At 41.7% G+C, this 25,561-nt stretch overlaps 2 pseudogenes; both read left to right on the top strand.

Annotated features, from left to right (window-relative positions):
- LOC116411037 overlaps window positions 1-8,596 on the top strand; it is a 32,727-nt pseudogene extending 24,131 nt beyond the window's left edge.
- A 3,731-nt stretch (window positions 8,597-12,327) lies between these two features.
- Window positions 12,328-18,205, top strand: LOC116411036 (annotated as a pseudogene).
- Window positions 18,206-25,561: the final 7,356 nt, after the last annotated feature.

Raw genomic sequence — 25,561 nt, 5'->3', positions numbered from 1 at the left:
TTGCCTCAGCTCCAACTACACAGTAGAGATGAAGCGAACTGTTCGCCGGAGAACTAATTTGCACGAAAAATCGGGTGTTCACAAGTTCGCAAACTTTTAGCGAAGTTCGCAATTTTGGGGTTCGCCTTAGCTGGAGCCAAATTTTGACCTCTCACCCCAGAGCCAGATACATGGCAGCCAATCAGGCAGCTCTCCCTCCTGGACCACTCCCTTCCATATATAAAGCGAAGCCCAGCAGCCATTTTACATTCTGCCTGTGTGTGCTTGATGAGTTAGCATAGGGAGAGAGCTGTGCAGGGGTTTGAGGGACAGTTTAGGTAGCTTTGCTGACTAGTAATCTACTTTCTACTGATCTGTATGTAGCTGCTGGGGACAGCTGTCCTGCTGATCTCATCTGCTGTAACCCAATAGTCCTTGTAAGGACTGCTTTTATTTTCTGATTACTGTTACTCTTCTTTTCATTGTGTACTGCAGCTCCGTCTGTGTGTGTTGGAGACAGGTGTGCTGCTCATAGTAGTGCACTAAGCACCAACCACACATTCACATCATTTTTTTTATTTGTATTTTTTTTTTTACTTTGCTACTGTAATTTATAGAGCCGAGTGCTATTAGTCTAGCTGTGTTGGGGACTGGTGTGCTGCTCCTAGTAGTTCACCCCCAGCACCACCCAGAGATCACTTTTTTTTAATTAATTTTTTTTTTTAATTTAAGTTACTGCTCTTTAATGTGTCCAGTGCGGTTTGCTGTTATTCATAGTAGTGCACCAAACACGTTACACATAGTAGTGCACCAAACACGTTACACATAGTAGTGACATTGCATTGCAATAAAATCACCTGAGCGATGTTTTTCCACCAGCAATAATATATTCCCTATCCAGTACTGCGGCGTTTTGTCTTTGCGTGTGAACCGGCTGTAACCTTTACACGACTTGATTGGCATGTAGACGCCGGACGTTTTAAAGCAGTTTATTACACAAGTTTAGGAATGTAGTGTGATTTCTGCCCTTTACAGCACAAAACACAACGCTGTGTCAACAAAGTATTTTTCAGAGAAATTTTTGCCCTTGATTCCCCTTCCTGCATGCCACTGTACAGGTCGTGGCACCCTTTAAACAAATTTAAAATCAGTTTTCTGGCCAGAAATGGCTTTTCTAGGTTTTAAAGTTCGCCTTCCCATTGAAGTCTATGGGGTTCGCAAAAGTTCACACTTTTTTGGAGAGGTTCGCTACATCTCTACTACACAGTGGTTGGCACAGGATATGGTGCTTAAAGGGTTACACACGATAAATGTAAACAAGGCACCTGGGCCAGATGGAATACACCCTCGGGTACTGAGAGAGCTAGGGGCAGAATTGCAGTGGCCCTTGTTTCTGATATTCTCAGACTCGCTCTCATCAGGTATGGTACCTAGGGATTGGAAGAAGGCGAATGTCATTCCCATATTTAAAAAGGGAGTAAGATCTCAGCCTGGCAATTATAGGCCTGTAAGTTTGACATCCGTGGTGGGCAAGTTATTTGAAGGCTTGTTAAGGGATCACATTCAAAATTATGTAGTGGAGAATGCCATTATGAGCAGTAATCAGCATGGCTTTATGAAGGACAGGTCATGTCAGACCAATTTAATTGCTTTTTATGATGAGGTAAGTAAGAAGCTGGACAGTGGGGGGGCAGTAGTGGGACAGTGGGGGGGCAGTAGTGGGACAGTGGGGGGGCAGTAGTGGGACAGTGGGGGGCAGTAGTGGGACAGTGGGGGGGCAGTAGTGGGACAGTGGGGGGGCAGTAGGGGGACAGTGGGGGGGCAGTAGGGGGGCAGTGGGGGGGCAGTGGGGGGGGCAGTAGTGGGACAGTGGGGGGGGGCAGTAGTGGGACAGTGGGGGGGGCAGTAGTGGGACAGTGGGGGGGCAGTAGTGGGACAGTGGGGGGGCAGTAGTGGGACAGTGGGGGGGGCAGTAGTGGGACAGTGGGGGGGGCAGTAGTGGGACAGTGGGGGGGGCAGTAGTGGGACAGTGGGGGGGGCAGTAGTGGGACAGTGGGGGGGCAGTAGTGGGACAGTGGGGGGGCAGTAGTGGGACAGTGGGGGGGCAGTAGTGGGACAGTGGGGGGGGCAGTAGATATAATCTATTTGGATTTTGCCAAAGCATTTGATACCGTTCCCCACAAACGACTGATTTCTAAGCTAAGGTCTATTGGTCTTAGTGAAGTCGTTTGCACATGGATAGAAAACTGGCTACAGGATCGGGTACAGAAGGTGGTTGTTAATGGCACATTCTCTACTTGGAATAAGGTTCTCAGTGGGGTCCCTCAGGGTTCTGTACTGGGTCCACTTTTGTTTAATTTGTTCATAAATGACTTAGGGGAGGGTATTATGGGTAATGTATCTGTTTGCAGATGACACAAAACTCTGCAGGCCAGTCAATTCTATCCAGGATGTGACATCCCTGCAGCAGGATCTTGACCAACTGGCAATCTGGGCAGCTAAGTGGCAGATGAGATTTAATGTGGATAAATGTAAGGTCATGCACCTGGGATGTAAAAATATGCAGCCACTTATACCCTTAATGGGACTGCACTAGGCAAATCCATAATGGAGAAGGACCTTGGAGTCCTTGTAGATAATAAACTTGGCTGTAGCAAGCAATGCCAGGCAGCAGCTGCAAGGGCAAACAAGGTTTTGAGCTGTATTAAAAGGGGTATAGATTCACGGGAGGAGGGGGTTATTCTTCACCTTTACAGAGCGCTGGTAACTGGAAAATGAGGTTCAATGTTGACAAGTGCAAAGTTATGCACTTTGGTAGGAATAATATAAACGCAAACTATCTACTGAATGGTAGTGTGTTGGGGGCATCCTTAATGGAGAAGGATCTAGGGGTTTTTGTTGATAACAAGTTGTCTAATTCCAGGCAGTGTCATTCTGTGGCTACTAAAGCAAATAAAGTGCTGTCTTGTATAAAAAGGGCATTGACTCAAGGGATGAGAACATAATTTTGCCCCTTTATAGGTCCCTGGTAAGGCCTCACCTTGAGTATGCAGTGCAGTTTTGGGCTCCAGTCCTTAAGGATATTAATGAGCTGGAGAGAGTGCAGAGACGTGCAACTAAACTGGTAAAGGGGATGGAAGATTTAAGCTATGAGGTGAGACTGTCGAGGTTGGGGTTGTTTTCTCTGGAAAAGAGGCGCTTGCGAGGGGACATGATTACTCTGTACAAGTACATTAGAGGGGATTATAGGCAGTTGGGGGATGTTCTTTTTTCCCATAAAAACAATCAACGCACCAGAGGTCACCCCTATAGATTAGAGGAACAGAGCTTCCATTTGAAGCAGCGTAGGTGGTTTTTCACGGTGAGATCAGTGAGGCTGTGGAATGCCCTTCCTAGTGATGTGGTAATGGCAGATTCTGTTAATGCCTTTAAGAGGGGCCTGGATGAGTTTTTGAACAAGCAGAATATCCAAGGCTATTGTGATACTAATATCTACAGTTAGTATTACTGGTTGTATATATATAGTTTATGTATGTGAGTGTATAGATTGGTTAGTATAGGTTGTGTGCTGGGTTTACTCGGATGGGTTGAACTTGATGGACAATGGTCTTTTTTCAACCCTATGTAACTATGTAACTATGTAAGGCCCCATCTAGAATATGCTAAGCCGATAAAGGGTATGGAAAGTCTCAGTTATGAAGAAAGACTGGCCAAGTTGGGTCTGTTTACACTGGAGAAGAGGCGCTTAAGAGGTGACATGATAACTATATATAAATATATAAGGGGATCATATAATAACCTTTCTAATGTTTTATTTACCAGTAGGTCCTTCCAACGGACACGAGGGCACCCACTCCGTTTAGAAGGGAAATATTCGGAAAGGAAAGGGATTTGTTACTGTGAGAGCTGTGAAGTTCTGGAATTCCCTCCCCGAATCAGTCGTACTGGCTGATACATTGTATAGCTTTATATAGGGGCCGGATGGATTCTTAGCAAGTGAGAGAATACAGGGTTATGGGAGATAGCTCTTAGTACTAGTTGATCCAGGGACTGGTCCGATTGCCATCTTTGAGTCAGGAAGGAATTTTTTCCCCTCTGCGGCAAATTAGAGAGGCTTCAGATGGGTTATTTTGCCTTCCTCTGGATCAACTAGCAGTTAGGCAGGTTATATATAGGCATTATGGTTGAACTTGATGGACGTATGTCTTTTTTCAACCCAACTTACTATGTTACTATGTAAGTATAGGCTGTGGGTGCTGGGTTTACTTGGAAGGGTTAAACTTGATGGACTCGTCTTTTTAACCCTATGTAACTATGTAGTGAGTGCCTGCTCTTCAAACGGCGATATCCGCTCCCCTATCCTGGTATGAAACAACAAAACATGGTGTTTGGGTTTCAATTAACCATTTAAAAAGTTCTGCATTCAGCATGTTAAAAATCCTGAAGAAAAAATAGTATAAAACTACAGCTCAAACAAGAATGAAGAGCCAACTGTAGTTACATATGGGATTGACCCCATTGAATATACTACATTGGCATCAGTGAGTATGGCCATGTACGGAACATTTTTACCTAAAAACCAGCAGCCATTTTACCATCTGACAATTACAACTAGAATCAGAAAGGTTTCTCCACACCAGCAATACAATGGCTGATACACACTGCTCACAAAGAAGGTATTTGCACTCACATTACACGGCAGTGATAAAGCTGTGGGGCCATTATTTTTTGTGGTTAACATGTAGCTTTTGAATTCCAGGGGTGCTTTTACCATGGCTGTGATTTTTGCTCTGGAAATTATTCTAATTGATTAACTGGCACCGCTATCTGTCAACTGAATCACAAACCACAACTTCACTATCTAAAGTCATGGGGCTTTCAGGTCCAGGAGTTGTGGGAACATGATTGGAATGCTCAGTTAGAATCTAACAATGATCTAAAGGGTTTCCTTTTAGAAAAGCCACTATATCCCCCATGGTGCCACAACGTTGCAACTAGTGAGCATACACACTAAGGATTCCACAAGTTCATACCCATTTCTGAACACAAAAAAATACCCTAATGGTCACCCTAGAATTATTTGTGAAAATGGTGTCTCTCGATCATTACTTTGGCATTGCTAAAGGAAAAAGTATCATCCTAAAGACTTATTTTTCCTGTGCTCCATTCAAATGAAAGGCAAGTAATGTTTCCATTATGTCGTACATGTGCCAGTACATGCCAAATAATGCCATACTCAGAGAGCGCATTACTAGGGACACGTTGCACAATTGAAATTCAAAAGGCACTGGATACGGGGTTACAACTCGAGTGAGATCTTTGAATACTGGCCTTTTGATTATACCACAGATAAACCTTGAGAAATACAAAAAAGTACCTCTCCGTGACAAGCAGGAAGCCTCATACCCCAGAAGGTACTGCTGAGAAACAAAAAGTACATTGATTATTACTTTGAAAAAGGGGTATTGTTGCATAAAGAACATAGAGATTAAAAAAAAGATAGCTATTTCTGAATTTTTTGGTCAAAGGTCTAGTTTGCCATCTAAAAAGTATTGAGACTGACCCTGATGCACTTTACCCCAATATGTTGTCTCATCCAGAGATTTCCTAGATGACACAGTAATGCTTAACTGGAAGTATGCCAAGGAACGTCACTCACCCAACAATATAATCACCTGTTTCACTACAGTGTATGCCAGACTAGAGTCATACAATCTTTTGCATAAATTCAACAACCAATGCCTTTATCACGATACGGATTGTTATTTTTGGAAGAAACCTGGTAATTGGAACCCACCTCGGGGTGACTAATTAGGGAAGCGGACCAGTGAGCTACAGCCTCACATTACAGAGTTCGTATCTGCAGGGCCAAAAACATGGCTATAAGTTAGACAGGAAAGACTGCATTAATGGTTAGAGACATAACACTAATTGCCTGAAATATCCAGTTGATCAATTGATAGTTTGAAGGATTTGGTGCTGAACTATTCCAAAAATTTGAATAATCAAAAAAAAGGTTGTGGTACGTCAAGACGGGTAGAAATAAAGCTCTGGCAGAGACCCGGCCCTTGCAGAAAAATGCTAAAGTTTGTGTAGGATAAAAGACGCTTGAGAAGAGGACACAATAGTGAAGCATTTGGTTTCACTCATGGACACGAGGTTGCAACACCCTTTTTCATGTATATTAGCGCTGCCAAGTTTTTCCCCTCTGTATTTATTGAGATATTTAGGGAGAGCATTTGCTGGGGGGGGGGGGGGGGGGGGGGAGGGAGATGAGCATCTGCAAGGGTGACGCATTCCAGAGATTTATTTACAAGGGATCTGAAGGAGTGTAACAAGGAGAGCCAATACACACTGCCCAGATGTTCATCTTCGATTGATATCAATGGGCTCCGTAATGCCTAAAGATTCACTGATGCGCTTCTGAGGAACCTGCTTCACTTGCTGCAGCCATTTCTGAAGCTATAAGACTACAACCTACATACTAATGGCAAAGCTCATTACCTTACGGGGGAGCACTGTGCATACAGTCAGTAGAAATGTAGTCTCTTTAACCCACATTCACATCTCCTCCTCCCTGCTCCCATCTACATACTCCGGCTCTTTGTCCCCCAGTTACCGCCCATACGCAGAGGCGCAGTCATTTTAAATTCTCGTCACTCCTCGCTCTTTCTGCTACTGGCTGCAGGGGATGTCTCTCCAAACCCCGGGCCCTGCTACATACATTTATATTTATTCTCATTCTGCCCTGATGCTTAAAGCCTTTTGTTCCTCTGCTGTTTCCCCAATCTTCCTTCTTTCTGCCTTCTGTTTTCTTGTGACCTTGTGTGAACATCTGCTCCCTAACTTTCTCCCACACCCCCCAGACCACTAGACCCAATGGGGGGAGTTTGTATTCTCCAGTTATCACTTCTCACCTATTCCTCCAGGATTTTTTTTCCAACTCATTTGAGGTGCATGGCCTTCAAATCTCCCATCCTCTCTGTACGGAGGGCTGTCATTTACAGGCCTTAGCCTCCTTCTGACTTTGAAACCTGGCTCTCCTCTGTACTGACAGCCCTACAATCATCCTTGGGGACACATTAATAATCCCTCTGTCTCAAACGCTCCTTTCCCAACCTGCTCCTTACCCCACTATACCGATTTGGAATACACGTGACAAACCTCCTAAGCCTTAGCTCACCCTTTCAGGCCCAGTCTCTGCTCTGAGATTTCTGACTGATACCCTGGTTAGAGAGTACAACCACATACTAGCCTCCACCATTGACTCATTTGCACCCCTTCAGCCCAAGCATACTCCGACTCCAATTACTGTCCCGTCTTGGTTCTACCGCTTGCTTCCAAGTTGTAGAACCTATATAGTCTTCTCCTGTATTACCACAGTGTTGGATCCACTGCAATCCAGTTTGCGGGCCTACTGAGATGGCGTTGTGCATAAGTAGCGCTTAATACATAAAGGTATACAGACAGACATTAGTTGGTCCATCTAATTCAGGAAAGTGTTTTGTAAAACAACTTTAGTACAAATACACTACTGCCATATAAGCCCGATAACACTGGTTAGCAGTCACGTTATGATGAGTTGATGCCTAAATTACCGAGGGTTACCCAATAGTTTTGCAGATATATTATTTCCCCCTGATAAAATTAGACAGTTGTTCAAAGTACGTGCTCCATTGACGTTTTAGTGTTTTGTCAAGGTAAAAAGCTGTACCAATTATTTAAATACCAAAATATATTTAAGTTACAACTTCCCTCCCCACACACCACATTGCACCAACAGGCACCCCTGGCACACTAAATATACAAACACTGGGCACATTTGAATGAATTATTTGCAGTCTCTGGACTGGACAATCTGAATAAAGTTGCTTCATCTCTGGAAAAGAACTGTGTTGTCCCCATTTACCTGGCTGTGGTAAATATTGGAATCTCCAGTATATTTTTAATATACCAACATATATATCTACACTACACAACATTTTGGTGCTGTGACTGATGAGAGAAGTCTATACAACGTCACATCTACAGTCTCACAATCCCAAACCACTTTTCAACACCTTCAACTCCGTTACATCCTCCCACCCGACCTGCTGCCGCCTCTATCCCTCCCGAGGACTTGGCTAGTTAATCTGAGCCCAAAGGACAGTACACAAGCATACATTCCCTCAGCTGCTACTTCTCTTAAATCCTTTCCTACACTTAGGAGGAGACTGACTCACCTCTCTTTAATCTCTCTCTACTGGCATATTCCCACTCATTCAAACACACAATCAAGCCTATACTTAAAAATGATCTTTGGATCTTACACTCCTCTATAGTCCACTTTCTACTCCCTTTCTCCTCAAAACTACTAGAACATAGATAATGAACTCACATTTACCATCTAACTCACTACTTGACTCACTTCAGTTTGGCTTTCACCCCAACACTCTCAAGAAACTAAAAACAAATGACTTATCTTGGATCTCCTCCTATCTTTCTAATTGACCCTTCAGTGTCTCCCATGGCTCTCTTCTTGGACCCCTTCTATTTTCAATCTATACCATTAGTGTTGATCAGCTAATCACCTCATTTGGCTTTCAGTATCATCGATACTCGAATCTACCACTTCTGACCTGCCCTCACTCTTTCTTCATGTTACTGACTGTCTCACAGCAATTTCAGCATTCATTTCCTCTCATTTCCTAAAAATCGACATTAACAAAACTGAACTGGTCCTTTTCCCACCTTCCAACTGTTTCCCTGCATGAAATCTCCAACACTCACTAAATCCTGGTTGGTTTCACCTCAAAAACATCTCTGGGCAGTCTTATGAGTGTGGAAGGGTCGAAAAGTTGTCATCCATACCCTTGTCATCTCGTTTAGACTACTGCAACTTACTGCTCTGTGGGTTTTCCCTGTCTAAACTGATCCCACTCCAATACATCACAAATATTGCTGCCAGACTCCTACTCCTCTTGTCTTGTCTTGGGGAATTGTTAGTATGTTTATGAGAAAAATTATGGTTATGCATCTTGGTTTTGAGCCTCAATAAGTTACTGACTGCACAGCGAGTGTGGGAGCTGCTAAGTGGGTGTTGCATGTGAAATAAGTGTTTGGCAGGCGTTAATCAAAAAGGCATTTAAATCTAAAAAGGCACTATAAGAGGGATTGCACTCAGGAGACTAAGTACCCAGTGGCAATATGGGTTCCAGTATGATTGCCAGTGTTACTCAGTGTGTATCTTGTTGTATGTATGGGATCCTGGGGAAGCAGTTCCTGCAGCATTTACTTGAGATACAGGTGGGTTTTCCTCTTGGAATCTGAGGTGCAGAATCTAAGGAGGGAACTGGCAACACTGAGGGGGCTGCAAACATGGGGGAGAACAGGAGGCTCACTGAGCAACCACTGGCAGGGGCCGGGGGGGTTAATGAGGGAGACAGGTTTGTGACAGTTAAGAGGGGCAGTAGGGGCCAAAAGGGTAGGGGGGCTGTTCCACAGCTTGTACAAACCAACAGATTTGCTATTTTAGGTGGAGATGCTGGGGAAGACAGGTCTGAGCTGGCATGTATGGAGCCAACAGAATGGAACGGTTTGAGGAGATGTTTGTTCTTCTAGATGCTTCTGGGAAGCCCAGTGGGTTAGATTTTGAAGAATTCTATTTACTGACCTAGTTATCCTTGGAACTATAGAACGATGGCTACTACATTAGCATTCTTGTACATCTTTAACTATTGCGAGCTAAGGTGGTCCCAGACCATGTATTTCGTACAGTTCATCGGGTCATACTGTATATCCTATTCACGAGGTTTCCTTTGTCTCCTAGCCCATCTGCCAGCAAGATGTCAACAAAAGTGATTATGGAGGAGGCTGGACTTCAGAAAACTGTTGATTCACGGCTGCTGCAGGGATTCAGACGCTACCTGGAACAAACGTATGCCAAATCAGGAATCAAACATGGAGGTACTGCAATGTTGGTACTGATTTCATTGCTAACTTTAACAGACTACTTCACAAGCAAACCAGTTAATTCTAACCTTCTACCTACAGGTCGATAATGTATCAAGATGGTTACATTTCGTGAACCCAAATGAACCTTCCACTAGCTGCATACATAACATTGAGGAGGAGCATTGAGGAGCATGACTCTCTTGGGAAAAAGGAGCTTCAGCAGCCAGCAGAGCGACGTCAAGAATTTACATGAGTGGGGGTGAAAAAAAATGTATTGCTTATGTCACCTCAGAGGATCGGCTGTTGGAAGAGGATTCCAAAATTTTTAAAAAGCATAACAGAGGTCCAGAAATCCATTTGCAGAGGTGCCAGTAAAGAAGTGTTGGAAGGCGAGTCATTAACGGCAGGCGATATTGTACAGGATACGTCCAAGCAGGTTGTTTATAGATCTGTGTACTAAATTTGCCTTTGTGTACAAATCCAAGAGAGTGCCAGAAGTGCTAACCCTGGCAAACGGTCTTTTGTCCGAGATAATTGATCGGACCAATTCCAGGAATGAATTACAAGAGAGGGATATGATGTCCATGCTTTTCTACTTGGAAGCACCTATAGAGACCAAGTGTTATCCAGCACATGACAGTACTGAAAAAATAAATGATATCACACTAGTCAAAGTTAGACTGATTGGTTTAAGCACATTTAAGCCGCTCCACAGACCACGTAAGAGCAGCTGTCATAAAAGTAAAGGCTGCAACACACCACATCGTGGTCCTCAAGGAGGTAGAGATGATCTGGTGAGATAAATCTGAAATAAGTGTCTAACCACCTTTTCTAAAAGAGGAGCAGCAGCGGAGACAAGGGATACTTTGTCTCCAGCAAAAGATCAAAAATTCAGAACCGGACAACTGATGTCCACAGATTCCAAGAAAGGTAAAGTTATTTGTCTACTGGGAATATTTTCCTCAAAGCCCCCATCATCTGATTTGTATTAATGGTCAAAGTATTGGTAAACGAAGCACGCTAATATTGTTTCTGCTGTAGGTTTAATGCTTGTTTGGCCACTGGGAATGAGGAGCTTCACATTTTTGAAAAAGTCATCTGTGAAAGCACTTTGGAAGACCAAGAATTGATAAAAATATATCAGAGGTCAGATTTCAACCCAAAGGCAACATCTCAGTATATGCGTGCCGCAATGAGTGAGCGAGCTTCAGAGGACATGGGAGCAGCTGGCAAACTCAAGGTTAGTTTAGCTGATGGAGCATTGTCAGTGGGGGTTGCCTTAGCAGCTGTTGGTCCTTTTAAGTTGTTATTCTTCTATAGCCTAAGAGTTCTGATGTTTTCCAGACATGGAGAAGTGCCTGGCACACTCTGAGAAGTCGTCAGGGAAGGAGATGTTGTACAAAAAAGTAGAGAACACGTTTAACACTCAAGGGCCCAACACTGAAAGTGCCGGAAGTTTTCGGAAACGCACGGAAAATACTGCTACGACAGGTGGAGGAGGCAGCAGACAAAATGGTGCTTGGATGCGGTCATTGGTAATAATCGCGCAGGCTTCTTGTGTCATTTTCTAATTATTTTTTTTCTGCAGCGGTTCAATTTTTTTTTTAAAAAATTTCAGCACATTACAAGAACGAAAAGCCCACTGCAAACAGTGCTTAACTACCTGAAGCAACAAGGGTGGTCAAAGCATGTTCAAAGTGCGGAGGAGATCCTACTGCACTGGCAAGCTAGGGAATAGCCAAGAAGAGAGGGCAACAATAGAAGAATTCAGAGTTTGATCAGTGGCTAGGACTTGCCATACTTGATGAAGCCGACAAAGGGAAAAAAGTGGTGACCCTCAAGCCTTTTCAAAAGGGTGACTATATTTGACTACCATGGCCGTTATTTCCGCAAAGGAAGGGGAACAGCTGAGGTAGGTGGAGCAGGACAAAATGGGGTCTCCCTCCATGGACAGAGGAAATAAAAGACGCTTTGATGCCCAGAACGTTCCCTGCCCCTGCCACAGTGAACTAGCAACCACTTACGGGAGGAAAATGAACCATTCCCGTAAAAGGCCAAACCGTAAGCCCATGATGAAGTATTTTGAAAATGCCACCATGCCTCACATGGTTAATAGCAGACAGATATTGATGTGGGTACAGATATCTTATTTGACTATGGCGTCACACAGAAATCATTTTCTGGAGAGGGGGCAGATCTACCCTGGATTGATGAGTAGTTCCCCTACGAATACACTTATGGATATGGACTTGGTGCACTTGCATATATATGTAATTTTGGAGCTATTGATGTATGCAGCGTAGAACCAATCTTTTAATCTTAAACATTACCGTTTTCATTAGTATTGAACTGGAGTTTTACCCAATACATTTTAGCTATTAACCGTTCAATTGTTCTGTCTCCTTCAATTGCTAATTGTGTTCCTTTTGTGACTCACTGAAGTTACTAGCTCCTGTAGCTTGCCTTCCTTGTAAATCACAGAAACCGTTCCTTAGATTTTGGCTTCATTTGATTTCATTTGAAAATGGATTCTAAGACACCAAACCGCTACTATCTCGCCTGCAAGTTTTGCCTGAAGATTCAGGACACTTTGCCTGTTCATCTGAGGAGAGCCTGTAAGAGAGATGCAGATGCACAAGAAATTGAACAACTGATGCTGGAAGCAAAAGGGAAGATGTGATCAATCCTGAAAGGGCTTAGTGTCGTTGACTGTAAAGACCTGGACTATAAGGATTTCAGAATCCTTATAGCAATTTATCCAGTTCCTGGAGAAAAATGGCTGCTATGTTAGAGGGAAGCCAGAGAAGTCAGCAAGGTATGTATTGCTCCTGCTATGGCAGTGTCTAGACATGTATGTTCAATTTGTTCTTTACCAATCAATCTTTGTTGCATTACAGCAAAGCCTTAGAAAAAAGATCTGTCCATTGAATATGGACAAAAAAAGCAATGTGAACCTCAGTTGGGAATCAGATATAGTGAGGACACAGGTACCTTGTAAAGATCTGGACCTGTAAGTATACTTGGCAAGTATCTTTATAATATCCACCTGTCTACATTGTAACTTGTCCATTGTTATTGTTTCTCAACTTTTGATCATTTTTATTAATATAGCCCTGTCAGGTCACCGATAATATTTTGATTATTTCTTCTTATCTATCTTTTGTTGCATTACAGCTATGCCATGGAGGAGAGCATCTGTACACCGAATGTGGAAAAAACCAAGGTGATCCTCAGCCAGGCAGCAGATGAAATAGTGGAGACACAGGTCCAGATCTTTAACGGGTGCCTGTAAGTATACTTGGCATGTGTCCTTATAATATTCACCTGTCTACATTGTAACTTGCCTGTTATTCATTGTTTCTGAACTTGTGTATTTATTATAACACAGCCCTGTCATGTCACCTAAACGGATGAACCTGAGCCTAGTGAATGCTGAACAAGTGCAGAAACAAAAACCTCTTGAACAGCTGGACCTGTAAGATGTACATATAACATAAGTATACTAATATTCACCTCTACTTTATAATGTGTGCATGTTTTTATTTTGGTTAATTGTTTTCAGAACTTGTTATTCTTTATTATGTTAGCCCCGGTGAGTCGGAAGAGATGGATATTGTAGGCCCTGTGAATGAAAAATATGGAGACACAGGGATCTCTTAAAAGAGCTGGACCTGTAAGTATAATTTGTATACATAAATCTACCTCTACTCATGTCTACATAGTAGTAGGTGTTCATATTTTATATCTGAACTTTATGATTAATATAGACCTGGTGAGAGAAGGAGAACAACGCAGACTGATGACAATTTCATGATGACTATGAAGATCAAGAGACTGAGACATAGTTATGCTGTGTCCATGTGTCTATGCTACAGATTAAACCATTTCTAAATGTTTTTTCCTTTGGACTAGGAGCAAGACCTATTCACATCTCGTTCTGCTTAGGAGAAGAATGATGGCTGCAGGGATGTACAAAAACACTTGAATGTGATATTCTTGCTCAGTTCCGAAAATAACTTCAGCATAAATTACAAGTGAAAATATGGTCACAAGAGCTAAGATTCACACCAGTCTATGTAAGCATTTGTTTAGTTACTTTGTTGTTCTCATTTCCTCATGATTCATTATGCCTAATTTTAGGTGGGAAATGTGGTTTTTATATTTTGTGGATTCCTCCAAAGCATCCTTACACTTCCTGACAGACACGCAGAAGACATTGGACTTTTTTTACTGCACTGGAGTATAGAATTTGGCGAACACTCATGCCACTAAGTTATCATACCTGAAGCACATCAAGAGGTTTGTGCAATCTCAAACGATCATTGTCTGGTGGATCCAATCAAAACAAAGAACCTGTTGGAAAGTGTCATTGTTACCTCAGCATGACCTCGACTCTGCAGGGAAGGCTGAGCAAAAGGAATTTCCGCCAACATTGTGGGGAAAAAAAGTATGCTTTAGTACCTGTGCATTTATTTTGGATTTCTGTTTGTGTGTAGGTTTGGTGTGTAATCTTTACTACCCCTATTTACAGGTACAACAACTGACATCTGGAAAAAAAAAAAAAAAGACCCAGCAGTGTCAAGATTCTCATAGTGGCAAGGTCAACTTTTGTGAAGCTGATAAAGGCCAAAATGAGTGGATTACTTTTGGATAAAGAGAAGTCTACTGTCCTCTTACTTGGAGGCACTGATTGTCCTGAAGAACCTCCAGTGACCAGAATGAAGAGGATACTTGTGTAGAAGAAATGGATATGGAGCATCCGCTTCTTATGCGGAGGTAAAAAGCCTAAGTAGACACTGACAGTTCATCTTTCGTACAGTTTATCAGGGTCATGCTGTATATCCTATTAACAAGGTTTCCAGTGTTCCTAGCACATCTGCCAGCAAGATGTAAAAGAAAAAAATTATGGAGGAGGCTGGACTTCACAGAATACACTCGGCCGATTAATGACTACTGCAAGGATTAAGAAGCTACCTGGAAAAACGTATGTCAAATCAGGAATCAAATATTAGGTACTGCAATGTTGGTACTGATTTAATTTCTAACTTTAAACAGACTATTTCACAGGCAAACCAGTTAACTCTAAACAACCTCCTTCGGGTCAATAATGTATCAAGATGGTTGCATTTCGTGAACCCAAACGAACCTTCCACTAGCTGCATACATAACATTGAGAGGAGCATGACTCTTTTGGGAAATAGGAGCTTTAGCAGCCAGCAGAGCGACGTCAAGAAATTACATGAGTGGGGTGAAAGAATATATTGTTCATGTCACCTCAGAGGATCAGCTGTTGGAAGAGGCTCCATCTTAGCGTGGGTCAATTCAGAAATTTTTAAAAAACATAAAAGGTCAAGAAATTCATTTGCAGATGTTACACTAAAGAAAAGTGTGTTGGAATGGGAGTCATTAACAGCAAAGGTGATATTGTACAGGATACGTCCAAGCAGGTTCTTTATAGATCTGTGTACTAAATTTGCCTTTTGTATTCCTCATTTTACAGAACGTGCACAAATCCAAGAGTGCCAGGAAGTGCTAACCCTGGCACAGTCTTTTGGCCAAGATAATTGATCGGGCCAATTCCAGGAATTAATTACAAGAGGGATATGACGTCCATGCTTTTCTACTTGGAAGAACCCTTAATTTTACAGCACCTACAGAGACCAAGCGTTATCCAGCACATGACTGAGTACTATTAAGAAAAAAATGAACATGATATCACACTAGACAGTGGCTTGAGAGGATACGATACCAGAGCCGCTCCACCAGTACTTAACGAGGTAGAGGAGGTGTGGTTCGAGACTTTTCAGATTTATCTAAACCAGCTTTTATAAAAGAGGAGCAGCAGCGGAGACAAGGGATACTTTGTCTCCAGCAAAGGATCAAAAATTCAGAACCCGACAACCGATGTCCACAGATTCCAAGAAAGGTAAGTTATTTTTCAACTGGGAATATTTTCCTCAAAGCCTCCATCATCTGATTTGTATTAATTGTCCTTCAAAGTATTGGTAAACAAATGAAGCACGCTAACATTGTTTCTGCTGTAGGTTTAATGTTTGTTTGGCCATTGGGAAGGAGGCGCATCACATTTTTGAAAAAGTCATCTGTGAAAGCACTTTGGGTTAATCCGACCTCCGATATGTTATCAATTCTTGGTCTTCCAAATGAAAAGCAACATCTAGTATATGCGTGCCGCAATGAGTGTGAGCGAGCTTCAGAGGACATGGGAGCAGCCGTCAAACTCACGGTTAGTTTAGCTGATTGAGCATTGTCAGTGGGGGTTGCCTTAGCAGTTGTTGATGTCCTTATAAGTTATTCTTCTATAGCCTAAGAGTTCTGATTGTTTCCCAGAAATGGAGAAGTGCCTGGCACACTCGAAGAGAAGTAGTCAGGGAAGATGTCGTACAAAAAAGTAGAAAACGCATTTAAAGTGGACCTCGACTCCAAAGGCCCAACACAAAGTGCCTGAAGTTTTCGGAAACGCACAATAAATACTGCTACGACAGGTGGAGGAGGCAGACAAAGCGAACGATAGAAGAATTCAGAGTTTGATCAAATCACAGCAGCCAGGACTAACCATTATAGATGACGCTGACAAAGGGCAAAAAGTGGTGACCCTTAGGGCTTTACTAAAAGGGTGACTGTTTGTGACTACCATGGCCCGGTTATTTCCGCAAAGGAAGGGGAACAGTTAATGAGGCCGTAGGAGCAGGATGAAATGGGGTATCTATTTTTTCATGGACAGAGGAAATAAAATGCTGCATTGATTCCCAGAACGTTCCCTGCCCCAGTGAACTAGCAACTGCTTACGGGAGGAAAATTAACCATTCCCGTAAAAGGCCGAACCTTATGCCCATGATGAAGTATTTTGAAAATGACACCATGCCTCACATTGTTTATAGCAGACAGACATTGATGTGGGTACAGATCTTATTTGACTATGGAGTCACAAGGAAATCATTTTCGGGAGAGGGGGCAGATCTACCCTGGATTGATGAGTAGTTCCAATACAAATACACTTTTGGATATGGACTTGGTGCATTTGCATGGACGTTGGGACACGTTCACATCTCGTTCTGCTTAGGAGAAGAATGATGGCTGCAGGGATGTACAAAAAACACTTTCGAATGTGATATTCTTGCTCGGTTCCAAAAATATCTTCAGCAAGAATTACAAGTGAAAAGATGGTCACAAGAGGGAAGATTCACACCTGTCTATGTAAGCGTCTGTTTAGCTTTGTTATTTTGCTGTTCCCATTTTCTCATGATTTCTTATATTACGTCTAATTTTAGGTGGGAAATGTGGTTTATATTTTGTGGATCCCTCCAAAGCATCCTTACACTTCCTGACACACAGAAGACATTGGACTTTACTTGCACAGGAGAAATTGGGGAACACTCATGCCACTATGTTCTCATACCTGCAGATCATCAACAGATTTGTGCGATCTCAAATACATTGTCTGGCGGATCCAATCAAAAGCGAAGAACTTGTTGGAAAGTGTCATTGTTACCTCAGCATGACCTCGACTCTGCAGGGAAGGCTGAGCAAAGGAATTTCTGCCAACATTGTGGGGAAAAAGTATGCTATAGTACCTGTGCATTTATTTTGGATTTTTGTTTGTGCAGGTTTGGTGTGTAACCTTTACTACCCGTATTTACAGGTACGACTACCTGACATCTGGAAAAAAAGGACCCAGCAGAGGTCAAAAGATTCTCGTAGTGGCAAGGCCAACATTTGAGCAGCCAATAAAGGCCAAGATTTGAGTGGATTTATTTTGGATAAAGAAGTCTGTCCTCTATTACTTGGAGGCACTGATTGTCGTGAAGCACCTCCAGTGACCAGGAGTTTTGCAGAATATGACAGAACCCATGTTGCATTATTCCACTGCCATGCTTTTACTGTTCTTTTAACATTCTGTTAACTTGAACTGTTTGGCATTTTACCAATCCTTGTGTCTTATTTACCAACAGGTCGAAGAATGGTGCAAGAGGAAACCGCCTGACTGAAAAACACGTATGGTCATCAGAGTAAAGAACCATAAGACGTCTACACAGCGAGTCGCTCCTATACTTCTAGAAGATGGAGGTATATGTCCGAAATGAACTTTGCAAATGTTGACAGCCTGTCGCATTGCATTGACTTTACTTTCTTTTGTATCATTTCAGTAAATTGATGTTTTTTATAAAACAATACGGCCATCCTTTAATCAGGAGGGGGACATGCCCAAAGACATTTTTCATCTCATCAACCGGGGAACCTACTCAGTGTGACGAATGACATTGCTCGGCTTTAACTGAAGTATAGATGTGGGATGCAAATTCCATTTTTTAAATAGTTCCTCAGAAACTATAGCCACCAGATGAATACTGGTACAGGCTTACGTTCTAGTCAAGGTTTAGTAATGCTTCAATGCTTACATTTCTGATCAGAGTAATTTCATAGAGCATTAAATGGCTTTCCATATGCAATTTTTCTTAATAGATAAACTACGATTTATACAAAGGGCAGGGAATAACCACCAGTTTCTTTATTATATTAAACAGGTGTCAACAGAAGACATTGCAAAAACTCGTGAGTTAAAAGGAGGATGCATATGTAAAATTAAAAGAGACCCAACCAGTCACCATCAATGCTAACCCTCCTTGCCTAAAGGCAGGGTTAGCCTTTTCTTATGAATACGGCCACTTATGACCATTGGAGAAAAAAACAAAATGAGAGTGGATTGCGTTACTCAGAAGTCTTCCTAAATTGATGAATGTTCAATCACTGAATGTGCACGTTTGTATATGTTATCAAGTAAATATTGCTTTCTCTTTCTTCCATCCATTCTAGGAATCCAGACGAAGAGCAAAAAGATGTATCCTAGGCACTGGATGGAAGACCAACTTGCCCACGGATAAGGGATATTTTGGAAACCTGTAACCCTCTGATATTGAATAAGGTTTCTAAACACGTTCCAAGTGGAATGGGCATGAATCCAGCTGGAAAAGAGAACTTATTTACATCCCTCCGACACCTGTCTCACACATTCACTGTCTCCGTTATATTTGTTATCAAATTTATAAATATATATGTTTCAGGTCTAAAAAGAAGCACAATTTGGATATCAGAATGGCCATAAATTCATCCAGAATAAGAGTACACCAATTGTATACGTATTTTCTGACATTACTATTTAGCATTCTCTCTCAGCCCATCTTGTTTTGTAATGAATAAGTCAACACAGTTTATATAATTTGCAACCATTCATGTATATTATTTTTAGGCTTTAAAAAAAAAGCAGAGCCATCAGTGGAGTTTTTAGAGATTGCTGAAATACGTTGTAGTAGGAGGGCCGCCGCTGTAGCCTCGGGCGAGGGGCTTTGAAGGCCGAAGTGGAAAGGGGTTCTATGTGAACAGCAGTTGAACATGGGTCAGTCGGTCCTAAGAGATGGGTGAGTGCCGTTCAGAAGGGACGGGCGATGGCCTCCATTGCACTTGGCCAATCAAAAGGGAGTCAGGTTCAGATCCCTGAACCGGGAGTGGCAGAGACGGGTGCCGAGCCCTTCGCGACTGAATTCTTTTTAGGTGGAAGATGTGGCAAGGTTCCTGTATTTTATGAAACCCAGAAAATGCTTACTTGGCATTTGTAAAAGACCTCCAAAAAAGGACCGAGTTTTTAACAACTGCAAGAGATTGTCACGCACCAGACCATGTTCAACTATTTGAAGCATGTGAGGTGATTTGTAAACTTGCAGATAGACAAACTTGTTCTCATCTGATCCATCTATATACAATGCCTGCAACAACTTTATCAAAGCCACTGACGCCCTTCAAAAAAAGGCTCAGTAAAAAGGTATATCCCGGGAAGTTGTCAAGAAAAGGGAATACCACATGGATTATATTTTCATTTCCTTTCAGCCCGCTGCTTTTTATAAGCATAAGTAACGCTTCCTTGACCCATACAACGAGAACAGCAGAATGTCACAGGCTATTGTCCACAGGAAAAGCCATATTTTCTATAAAGACCACGATATAGATAATATAAAATTTGAGATTGTACTTGGAGGCATTGCAGGTTCTGAAGTACTTGCAGAGACCAGGGGTTGTACAGAATATGACAGTAAGTACATATTGCCATAAGGACTTTGGTAAAACATTAAGCGAGAATATCATTCTCCAAAACCACCCTTACTCCTAGGTCACCGAATAGAAAATAAGAGTTCGCCACAGATACGTTTTATTGTAATTGGAGTAGCAGAGAACAAGACAGCAACGCAACGCCAGTGGCTGCTTTCACACTGACAGAAGAGTAAAAAATGGCGGTTTTAAAAAATGTGTTGCCATTGATAGACAACTGTAGGAAAGCATTGTGATTATATGGTTTTACTTCTAGTGGTTCGATGTGTATTATCAATAAGTGAGACCGAGACTAGTGTGTGCCAACTCCACTGACATCTTATTGTCAACTGAGAAGAAGCTTCATACTGTTTTAAATGACCTGTGGCGATACCACCAAAAAAGGTAAAATTGTCAAGCCTACACCTATAGAAGGTTTCACTGGGGAAGGTCCGATATACTGTATATGGAGGCACTCACTGTCCATTTCTCAACAATTGCTTTTTTGTGTTCCAATTTTAGGCACAACATGTGTGCAGTCAGGATGTGCGACGAGTGTGAAACATTTACTGTCACAATACACTGACTACGAGAGGCATAGTTTTGCCAAATATTTAGCACATACTAACAAAACAGCAGAAAGGTCCTACCGGGAGAAAACACTCGATGACACATGCCATGTGTATCTGCTGGTTTCCAGGCTTACAACACATGTATACCATCCACATCATACCTGTACAGGGATCTTTGGGTGCATTGTTATGGGGTACAGAGTTTTATTTATAACTCCAGCTTGAAATCATGGTTACACCTCTAGAAATGGTGTGCAAGACTGGTGATTTGCCTGTCTGTATGAGTATGACCCCTGAAACTTTAACCCAATGAGCTACAAGCAAAAAAAATTGAGAAAGCAGTCTACTGTTCCACAAACATGCCTGCCCTGTTTTGGGCTCCCTATATTTTGGGGTGATCCATTTTGGGGTACATACTTTACAATTAAATGACAGCTAGAAATAATGAGTGAACATCTAAACTGATGGTGTAACATCAGGATGTGCTTCATTACTTTAGTAAATTTTCTTCAGTTATGGTTGCCGAGATTTCAGCTTTCTATATGCTTTATTGTTATACCTATTCAGATATTGGGAGGGGTGGTGCAATGTATCCACCTATGTACATTCTAGTGTTCAACATACTAGCAGGGTTAAGGGATCTTGGTACCCTGGGGTGCACTTTTTCTGTGCTCGTAATTTGAACTCCATTGAATAAGTATATACTAGTCAACCCCATATTTGCAAGACCGTAGAACCAATGTGCAAAGTGTTCCTTGCTAGCTTCATGTTTCCATCTCTTTTGGAACGTGATCAGATTTGCTTCACACCTCCATTGACATCAATGGCCCATGTTAAACCTATGGGCCGTCCATTTTGATTGTAAAGCCAAAAATGGAAGTGATTGGGAATTTTATTTATCTTCATTACAAGGTATCAGTCCAGTTTTTTTTGTGCTGAACCCTTACCATGTCCTCCGTCTCTCCTGCTAATTTCAAGATGAAGAATATTGGTCCAAAATCATGGAACTTTGCATGATATTGTCGTTATCCCTCTATAATCCTCCAGAGATATGATTCTCGCCCACAGTGAGTCCCTCCTGGATTTGAATCAATACTTACTCAAATCAAGCCTGGCCCCGAAGTTCCCCCTGGGCCTTAGTTGAACTGTTCAGATTTAATTCTATGATTTAATCATGCACGTTATTGCCATTTTGCTTGTACTTATAAACATTAGAAATTTAATATTAGGAAAACTGTGCATGGCAAAATCTTGTTAGAAGATCCAGTCCAACCTTTTAGGCTTAATAAAAGGATTTTATTCAAGCTGTGAAAGATAGTAAAGTAACAGACTGACAAAGTTCTGAGACGCTGCAACAAAGCAGTGAGAGTTCAGAGAAATTCTTCCCTCCCCCAGTATTGGTAATTCCATACCTTTCTCTTCGTGTGGTGGTGGTGGCCTTCCGCTCTTAGTTTCTGCGAGCGCTGGATGTTTAAATCTTCGATGACGTTTAAAGAAGTCAAGATGAGCTTAGCTAAAATTAAACTCTTGGAACAGTTTTAGTTGAGGAATTCCTTTTGAGATACTGAGCCAATGATAAATTAGTCCTTTGTCTTTAAATGAGGAGGTCCTTTGCTGTAACCACCACAAGATATCACTGTTGGATCACATATGATGTTGAACCAATATCCCCCTCTCTTGCATATCTCTTTAAATATCCCAAAACTTACAACCTTATTGAAATTTAAAGAAACTCAATAATTGATAAACAATATCAAGCTAAATCTCAAACATATAATACAAAGTACATAACATGTTATAACTTAAGAGGTAAAATGTATGCATAACACTTTATTCTTTAACATATGGAGGGGCCCATAATTCCTAAGATTTTACCTAACTTAACTTTATCAGCTGATGGGGCCCCTAACTCATGTCCTTGAGACCCCCTTTTGTATTATGTTATTTCACCTTGTTCTCCAAAATATCCTGTCATAGCCCATTCATACAAAGGCCTTATTACAACAGAACACAACTGTTAAGGACTTTTACCACCATTTGTTCCTTGGTGCCCTTCAATTATTTCTTTGTTACAGATACTTCCCTACCATCAGGTCTCCTATCTCTTGCATGATATATATATGTAACTAAGTACAGGCCTGGTTTTATATGAATATCAATACTATATAATAAAAGGGATACAGAAGACGTAGATTTATCAGCATATGTATGGGCTTACGCTAAAGGTACTATGTCTACCTCACCAATTAAGACCCATTTATCATAGGTCCCATAACCATTCCACATGTAGTTAGGCTTATTTTCCTACTTGTACAGACACAGTAAGGAGGATTATATTGCATAGAGAATGCCAGATTAGCTATAAAACTATATTCTGCAAATATTTTCCAATATTTTTTATCAGCATACCAAATTGCCAATTGTGTCCACACAATATGAAGTGCAGATATGACATACAAGCAATATTAATTTAACCACCACTTTGTTTGGACAGACTGCCAATATGGAGTAGTTAACTCTTTTGCAGATTATATAAGGAGTAAAAACCTATCACGAAGGGAATACACAATCTTAAAACTAAATTCTGTACCAGCACTGTTTAAACAGAGGGATGTCCTCTGGTGGCGTCTCTTAACCCAGGAAGACTTGCTTGCATCATCTCTATTAAATAGAATGTGTATTTTGTACATATACATTGTGACTTGTGTATTTAAGGATGTTGTGTAACATCTGGTTACATTAGATGCCAGCTTCAAATAGTTGCTAAGTCTCCAAGGGTTGGAAATTCAATCCCCTTTGTCCTCAATTGTATTTTCCCAAATTCCATTGTCCAACCTGCCTCAGGAATCCATGGTCAACTCCCTAAAATGAACTTAATGGTCATTGACCAATCAGAACTTGACACATGAACCTATGGGCAATCAATAAGCTATTATCATGGGGTAAGTTTTAGTTAGGGGTGTTCCTGGAGTGAGGGCACAGATGCCTAGACTTAATGGAAGGATGAGTATAAGGGAGGCAGTGGGATTATATACACTAATGTAAGTTATATATTGTATTTAGATTTAGTGCTGTTTTGGATTTTGCATGTTTTCTTTCTGTTAATAGCTTTTCTTAAATGTATATATTTGATTGAACTCTTATAAAAGAACCCTTATAACCAGGAATATGCATGTAAAGTACATTTGTATATAAGAATAAATATGCCTATTAAACAAATATATCCTTGGGCAACAGCTTCTTTAAAACAGAGTAACATGGCTTTTGTGCACGGCTTGTGTGTCCGTATTTTCTTGCTACACTATGAATAATTTGCGGAAGGATATTTTGTGCTGCAGCTGGAAGTGATTTAGTGGAAAATTCTGAACAAAATTGTTGCAATGTTTTGCTTCAGCCATCAGACGATTCTTGATCTAAGTGATGACCTTGAACCCCTGATGGCTAGAAGCTATGCCGGGTATGTGTAAACTGATCAGTCTTATACCTTCTTGCTAATGGAAGCTTCCAGCATGTACCACCACAAGTCAAGGGAATTAGCCAACCAACATTATCCAGAATTATTCCGCAAGTGTTTGAAGCAATTCTTAAACACATTGACTAGTCAAATTCCATCCAAGACTGGCAAGAGGTAACGCTAGGCTTCTATGAACTTGAGGGAATGCCCAATGCCCTGGGGGCTATAGATGACCGTTATATTAGACAATGTTCATTGAATTATATTGGTCAAAAAGTAGGTATCCAAGCAAGCTTTGGAAAATCAGCTTCCAACTATCATTTAACAAAGAAAGGCTTGGGAAGTTGGTGTCACTAAACAAGGAAGAAAGTCACCTTCCCCAACTGAATCAGTGTAAAAATACTGACCATCTCCCAGGAAAACTGGTTCAACAGGAATTGGGTGAACTGGGACACAGTATACAGCGACACTACTAATAGCACATTATAGGTATTAAATTAATACCTTTGAGTATTTCATGATCTACAGCGACACCTGCTGTGGGGAGTGTTTTGTTACGGATACGGGACATTTACAAGACAGAGTGGCTTGGGTCTGGTCGTTATAGAGGGTAAATGGATAAAAACTGGAAGACTTTCCACTTACAGCAGCACAAGCAGCAAGCAAGGGAGTAGGAACAGGTGATGTATCTGGAAGGACCACCAGTAAGGATAGCTGTGTAGACATTACACTATACATGTACACCAAGACAGTAAGTTAGTATAGTTAGGACATACTTATGGGCCTTGTATGCTTAATGCTATGAGATTTAAATTAAGCGTGTTAACCTGTGATTATATTAGGTGTAGTGATAACTTGTGATTGTACTTAAATTGTAGTACTAAAACTTGTGTGTTCATAAAAGTATTAGTGGCATTTGTATGTTATCACAGGTGCAAAATATAGTGGTCCAGTGTTAAGAAAAGGCTTGACTAATGCAGCATCGAGCCTGTTGCCCCCTTTCCCTCCCCCCATTCTACAATAAAACAGACAATTGGGGAGAGAAGGCCGCAGTTTATTGCAAATTTAATATCAATCAGCAATTATATATAAAACCACCATAACTAGTATTGAACAGTTTGTAAATCCAAACCTTAACAGCGAATAACCTATGACCTGACCCGGAGCCTGTGTCCTGTCTACTACCCAAGTCCCATTGTGGGATTATCCTCCTCCCTGGGGACCCCAGGCCTACCCAGTTACCCACTCACTGCACCTTTTTAATATCCTCTGGGGCTCAAAGTTGACCCCACCCCCCCACTTCGACTAATGACTCCAACCTGTTGGGGAGGGAGGGCGGGATGCTGTCAGCTCCTGCTCCTATTGCCCGCCGAAAATTCTGGTGAGTTCACATCCGGGGAGGGACCTTCTTTTATTCCTGCCCTGGCCTGCAACACTGGTATATCAGGAGAGGGAGGGGGGGTGTCTCCTATCTTAGTCATGCCCTTCTTCCCTTTTGCTTCACTCGGGTCATTCGGCTTCCTGA

This window comes from Xenopus tropicalis, chromosome 5 (genome assembly GCF_000004195.4).
Source record: "Xenopus tropicalis strain Nigerian chromosome 5, UCB_Xtro_10.0, whole genome shotgun sequence".
NCBI classification, from domain to species: domain Eukaryota; kingdom Metazoa; phylum Chordata; class Amphibia; order Anura; family Pipidae; genus Xenopus; species Xenopus tropicalis.
The sequence above is the reverse complement of the archived record's forward strand: the minus strand, read 5'-3'. Positions and strand labels throughout refer to the sequence as shown.